This window comes from Podarcis filfolensis (genome assembly GCF_964270895.1).
Source record: "Podarcis filfolensis genome assembly, chromosome: 8".
NCBI lineage: Eukaryota > Metazoa > Chordata > Lepidosauria > Squamata > Lacertidae > Podarcis > Podarcis filfolensis.
The window spans coordinates 20,452,836-20,459,915 of record NC_139611.1 but is presented as its reverse complement, the minus strand read 5'-3'; the positions used below and the strand labels follow the sequence as shown (position 1 = coordinate 20,459,915).

The 7,080-nt window shown below is 46.4% G+C and overlaps 1 protein-coding gene across 8 annotated transcripts in view; it reads left to right on the top strand.

Moving 5' to 3' along the window:
• Nucleotides 1–7,080, top strand: part of SLC35E2B (solute carrier family 35 member E2B) — a 29,523-nt gene that overhangs the window by 377 nt on the left and 22,066 nt on the right. For 5 of the 8 annotated variants that reach the window (XR_014551648.1, XR_014551649.1, XR_014551650.1 and 2 more), the window contains exon 1: nucleotides 2,521–2,667. The exons of the other annotated variants lie outside the window; for them this stretch is intronic. The gene's annotated coding sequence lies outside the window, so the exon portion shown is untranslated. Of the gene's footprint in view, nucleotides 1–2,520; nucleotides 2,668–7,080 lie in introns of those variants that run through there. 8 annotated transcript variants of the gene reach the window in all.

Here is a 7,080-nt window from a genome sequence, read left to right as displayed (position 1 = left end):
CCCTCTTTCACTTTTAAAAAGTTTCATTGTAGTGGGGTTTTAAAAAAAAGTTGCCGTTTTGGTCATCGCTTCGTATAGATGAAGAGGTGCCTGGTGTGATGCAAACCCTCCACTTTTGACCGGAAAGTGGATTTGTTGTTGTTTAGTCGTGTCCGACGCAGTTTGGTCAAACTCATGCTGGTGGCTTCGAGAACACTGTCCAACCATCTCGTCCTCTGTCGTCCCCTTCTCCTTGTGCCCTCCATCTTTCCCAACATCAGGGTGTTTTCCAGGGAGTCTTCTCTTCTCATGAGGTGGCCAAAGTATTGGAGCCTCAGCTTCAGGATCTGTCCTTCCAGTGAGCACTCAGGGCTGATTTCCGTAAGAATGGATCGGTTTGATCTTCTTGCAGTCCATGTGACTCTCAGTAGTCTCCTCCAGCACCATAATTCAAAAGCATCAATTCTTCAGCGATCAGCCTTCTTTATGGTCCAGCTCTCACTTCCATACATCACTACTGGGAAAACCATAGCTTTAACAAAAAAAGTGGATTTACTGAGATAGAAAGTTTACAGTGATGCACGCTGGGTTACAGCCAGTGTTATTTTTTTTAAAATAATATTTATTAAGGTTTTACAAAAAACAAAAGTTTACAGAATAAAAAGAAAACATAAAAAAGAAAAAATAAGAAAAAATACAAAAATACATAAAAAAGAAAAAAAGTACAAAATACAAAAAACAAATAGATAAGAAAAAATTAAAAACAAATCCATTTTTTGATATCTTTAGACTCATTTGCTTGTTTCCTTGACCACCTCACACCTCCCCTTTTTGTATTCCCATTTACATAATCAATTCAGCAAATCCTTACCCTCTTTCCTTTATCTTAATTCTATATCTTAACATATTATAGCTATATTTTTTCATCCATTATCAATCCATTTTTGCATATTCTTATTAACCTTGTTGCTAATGCCACTTAATTTCAATCCAGCATCATTTTAACATTCATTAATTTTACAATATTTCTGCAAATAGTCTTTAAATTTCTTCCAATCTTCTTCCACCAACTCTTCTCCCTGGTCTCGGATTCTGCCAGTCATTTCCGCCAATTCCATATAGTCCATCACCTTCATCTGCCACTCTTCCAGGGTGGGTACAGTGTTAACCCTACTCAGAGTAGAATAATAGAAGGCTCATTTTGTTTTATTCCAGACCCACTGGAATACAGTTACTCGGGTTACATACGCTTCATGTTACAGACTCCGCTAACCCAGAAACAGTACCTCGGGTTACTCCGGCGGCACGGCATCAGCGAGAGGCCCCATTAGCTAAAGTGGTACCTCAGGTTAAGACCAGTTTCAGGTTAAGAACGGACCTCTGGAACGAATGAAGTACTTAACCCGAGGTACCACTGTAAATGGACATCAGCCCCATTCAACCCTTACTTCGTTTGCCTGTAGCCCTCCAAATGTCATTGCACTACAACTCCTATCAATCCTGACCATTGACCATGTTGTCTAGAGCTGAATCATTCTGAGAGGTGAGCCAGTTTCCTCAGCCCTGGTTTGCAGAAAAAACAACAACTTTAGGCTTGAAGTGCCCATAGGAACTGAGCGGTAGGGGTGGGGGTGGGGTTTGCCTGTGCAGACACTCATGCATTTAAATTACACCTTCCTCCTGGAAGGCTGCTCTATGAGGGATGAACTACAATTCCTAGCATTCTTGTGGGATGGGGGCATAGCTGTCAACTTTCAGATTTGAAAATAAGGGATCAGCAGCCTCAAAAATAAGGGATCAGCAGCCTCACCTGTCCCGGGGACAGTCTACGGGATATCTAACAATCCAGGATAGCAGCGGGAAGCAGCGGGAAACAGAGCTGAAATAAGGGGATTTCCCACAAAAAACGGAAAGTTGACAGCTATGGATGGGGGTCCTTTAAATATATTGTGTATGCCACAAAATTCACACATCTTCCCCCTCATTCCTGATTCCTGGGTTGGAGTAAAGAAAGTGGGGGACTTCCTCAAGGAGACTAGAAACTTGTATTTTCTCATAAACTCGGACATATTTTGTTTGCTTGCTTATTGGGAATATTTCAGCTTCATGGCGGTGAAAGAAAGAAGGAGAAAAAAAAAACATTATTTCCTCCCTCCCCGAAGGTGAGGGTGTGTGACCTGAGTCGTCTCTAGAAACTTACAACTCTGTTATATCGCTAGCCCCTTCTTGTATTAACTAACGCTTGCTAGTTATCTTTGGCTGCAAAATCTCTCACGGCAGCAACCCGGAAAAGACATGCCGGGAAATTCGTTGCGCTCTGCACGTGCCTAGAGGCACAGTCACCTTGCAGTGTCAGGTTTGGGGCCGGGCAAAGGAGCCTGGTCCTAAGTGCCAGTCTCTCTCCGTCACCTTGAGAATTAAAGTATTCATCGCATTCATAGAATCGCAGAGTTGTTAAGGGATCGCGAGGGTCATCTAGTCCAACCCACTGCAATCCAGAAATCTTTTGCCCGACGTGGGGCTCGAACCCGGGACCTTGAGATTTCTTTCTCACTCCCCACAACACCTTGCTCCGCCCGATCAGAGGAGGAGTCCTTTACAGACCAGGCGGGGCTTCTCCATCCGCGGAGGCGGCCGTGATCATGGCTGCGGAAGGGGAAGGCAAGACTTGTCCAGGACCGCAGGCAGGTGGGTGTGTCGGGGGCTAGCATTGTGCGATTGCATTGCGATGGCGGGGATAATTCCCTCCCCACCCCCCAAAAATTTGGGAAGTTGCTGGAGACATTTGCAAAGCTTAGCGCCCCCACATCCAACCCCCCCTCCCCAAGGGCTGCGCTGCAGGGATTGCAATATGTATTGTTTTGTGGGTTCAGCACAGCAACGCGGTGCGTGTTTGTGTGTCTCTTTGAATGGTTAGTTCTGCCGCGGCGTCTTGCAATTGTTAATTTTGGGGCGGGGAGATGCCTGGATGGTTTTTGAATTATTGCCAGGGCTCAGGAGCTCCGAATGTAGTGGTCAAACTATCGAAGTGGGTACGGGTGGGTGTATTTCTCATCGGCTGAACCAGGGATCACCAACCCGCTCACGCACCCCCTTCCAAGGGTAAAGGGGGGGGGTAGATACAGTTGAAATAAAGGCTGGCAGTGGTGGTATTGTAGTGGTGGTCTTTGAATTAACCCTGGAACTGAATCAGAAATTAGCACCTTAAAGTAAGGCTGCATGTGCACAGAATAGGGTTAACACACAATTTTTCCTCTCCCAAAGAATTCCGGGAACTATAAGTTGTTAAGAGCTCTGTGAGGGGTAAACTACACTCCCCAGGAATCTTGCAGAGTGTGCTTTAAAAAGTTAGGTGGGTATGCAGCCTAAAAGATTAATTGTGCCATGAACTCTTTGGCACTTCACCAGATCATGTAGAGGTATCTCTGTACCTGTATCCACACTGTGTGTTTGTGTGTATGTAATAGCACACTGATGTTGTGGTGTAGTGGTTAGTGTGTCAGACTAGGATCTAGGTAACCAGGGTTCAAATCTCCCCCACTTAGCCATGAGGATCACTGGGTGAGCTTGGGCCAGCTGCTGCCTCCTAGCCTGACCTGCCTCACAGGGTTATTGTGGGCATTAAGTGAGGAGGGGGAAACCATGGACTCCACCTTGAGTTCATTGGGGGCAAAGGTGGGATATAAATGCAGTAATATAGATGCACAGATGGATGTGTAGAAAAATGTGAATGGCGGGTTTCAGCAGGAAAGAAGCACAAACAACAAGCCCCTGACCATTCAGCTGAAGCTGAAATGGATGAGGAGAAAGCACAGCGACCATTCCAGGACAGCAATAATTTGTGACTGCCACCCTAGCTTTGCCTTTCGAGTGGGACAGGAAACCAGTGTCTCCATTCAAGCCTCAGCTAATAGAATCAAACATCTTGATCCATTGTCATTTCACCCTGGAGTCTCCTTTTGCAGTTCCTGTGTTGTCAAATAGGCTTCTGGTGTCAGAGCTGTGGCTGCTTATTCTTTTGCATAGAGACAGACCCGTTTGTCCTGGGGAGGCAGGCATTGTTAACAGTAGACATATCAGATTGATAAAGAGAAATCCAGGAAGATCAGAAACTGCAACTGCCGACCGGTCAGTTAAGCTTGGCAAAGAATTATCAGGTGCTTGGCCTCTTTTGTCCCATGCTCATTTGGCTCCACTGTTTTAATTTGACTCCATTGATTGGGGGGGACTCAGGCCTTGAGCTCAAATGGGACGCTCCAGCCACAACCATCAGTGACCCAAGTGTTTCAGCCTGGCTGGAACTCTGACCGTGCCTCTTGCTTTTCTGATTGGAGGCTGGAGCGGGAGGTGTGCGTGTGTGCGTGCACAAACTAGTCTTCTACAAAAGGTATAATTTTATTTGCTGCTCCACCTATTTTGTCTCTGGCCCTGCCCAGCACTGGCATGTGGCCCTTGGAAGATTGCCCAGTAGAGAAGGTGGCCCTCAGGCTAAGAAAGTTTCCCTATCGCTGCTTTACAATAATCATTCTCTGTACTTAGGGGTATTTAAATTACAGCTATGGCTTGAATCCCAATGCATCTGATTCAATAAGACTCTAGTCCAAAGAAGACACATGCCATAATAGAATTGGTTAGTCTTTAACATGTCATGAGACTCTTGGTGGTATTTGCTGGAAGAAGTCTAAGACAGTTGCTTTTCTTGCATTTCAAGAGCTTCATTTGACCTGGATTAGACCTGGAAGCTTTTTCCAGGATCAGTATTGCCTCTGTGTGTGATTAGGTACAGAATGATATTTATTACTGTCAGGTAGGTTAGGCCATGATAGGGTGTATAGTCAAAGATCATCAGAGAGCTTTGTCACTGAGTGCGAACCCTAATCTTTCAAGTTTAAATCTGACACTTTCTGCATTTTACATGTTCCTCTTCTTCTTCTTTGGCGATCACTCGTAGCTAAGTAAGACTGTCTTCCATGAACACTGTCTTAAGAGTGAGTCTGTAAGTGACTGTGGAGGCCAATTCTGGATCCACACATCCTTCCACAGTGGGTACATAGGTTTCTGGGCGGGAGTTAATCATGGTGAGGGTTTGCCAAACGTGTCTTTGTCTTAGCACATTTTCCCCTTTTGTCCTGAGTTTGAGCATCTTCAAAGTCCATGGCACCTTTGGTAAAGGCTGTTCTCCAATTGGAGCACTTGCAGGCCAGTGTTTCCCAGTTGTCAGTGTTTATAATACATTTTTTTAGATTTTCCTTGAGAGAGTCTTTGAACCTCTTTTGTTGACCACCAGCATTACGCTTTCCATTTTTAAGTTTGGAATAGAGTTGTTGCTTGGGAAGACAATAATCGGGCATCTGAACAACATGACCAATCCAACGAAGTTGATGTTGAAGAATCATTGCTTTGACACTGGTGATCTTTGCTTTCTTCCAGTACACTGGTATTAATTTGCCTGTCTTCCCAAGTGATATGTAAATTTTTTGGGAGACACCAAAAATGAAGCCGCTGGGAGAGATCATCAGGAGGTTTGGGCTGGGTGTTCATCAGTATGCAGATGACACCCAGCTCTACCTCTCCTTTAAATCAGAATCAGTGAAGGTGGTGAAGGTCCTGTGTGAGTGCCTGGAGGCGGTTGGAGAATGGATAGCAGCTAACAGATTGAGGTTGAATCCTGACAAGACAGAAGTACTGTTTTGGGGGGACATGGGGTGGGCAGGTGTGGGGGATTCCCTGGTCCTGAATGGGGTAACTGTGCCCTCGAAGGACCAGGTGCGCAGCCTGAGAGTCATTTTGGACTCACAGCTGTCTGTCCATGGAGGCGCAGGTTAATTCTGTGTCCAGGGCGGCTGTCTACCAGCTCCACCTGGTACGCAGGCTAAGACCCTACCTGCCCGCAGACTGTCTCGCCAGATTGCTGCATGCTCTAGTTATCTCCCGCTTGGACTACTGCAATGCGCTCTACGTGGGGCTACCTTTGAAGGTGACCCAGAAACTGCAATTAATCCAGAATGCGGCAGCTAGACTGGTGACTGGGAGTGGCCGCCGGGACCACATAATACCGGTTCTGAGAGATCTGCATTGGCTCCCAGTATGTTTCCAAGCACAATTCAAAGTCTTGGTGCTGACCTTTAAAGCCCTAAACGGCCTCGGTCCTGTATACCTGAAGGAGTGTCTCCACCCCCATCGTTCAGCCCGGACACTGAGATCCAGCGCCGAGAGCCTTCTGGCGGTTCCCTCATTGCAAGAAGTGAGGTTACAGGGAACCAGACAGAGGGCCTTCTCGGTAGTGGCACCCACCCTGTGGAACACCTTCCCTTCAGATGTGAAGGAAATAAGCAGCTATCCTATCTTTAAAAGACATCTGAAGGCAGCCCTGTTCAGGGAAGTTTTTAATATTTAATGCTATACTGTTTTTAACACTTGATTGGGAGTCGCCCAGAGTGGCTGGGGAAACTCAGCCAGATGGGCGGGGTATAAACAATAAATTATTATATATTATTATTATTATTATTGGTTGGCAGTGTCCGGGCTGTGTGTGTGTGTGCAGGGGCACAGGGCGGGGGGGGGGGAGGACACTGGCCCAGTCCTCGCCAGTGATGCCACGGTGAGAACTGGACAGAGGAAAGCAGGGCCACTCTGTGCCTCCTGCCTGCCTACACAGGGTGGGGTGGGGAGCCCGGCTGGCCAACGTGGCCCTTGGCGGGTAGAAAGGAGCAGCATGCCGGGCTATGCTGGGGTCACCTGCACGGGGGTGCCTGGTTCATGCCCCCTCAAAAATTGTGTGTCTGGAGCTATGCCCTGACTCTGAGAATTGTGTAAGTTGAAACTGTCCCATTAGGAAAGAAAAAAAGGCAAAATAGCCTTTGCATATGGCAGGTCTGTTTAGAAATCGTGACTAACTGAATGTTGATAGACTTACCTTTACCATCATGACTTTATCTAATCTTCTTCATTACTTAGTAAGCACCCTGTTGGATTAGGTTAAAGTCCCATGTAGCCAAGTGTCCCGTTTCCAACAGAGGCCTGTTGAAACGGCATGAGAGCTACGTAGCTCCCTTGTAGTTCTATGCATGTACATGGAGGTTCTACTTAGCTAACCGTTGC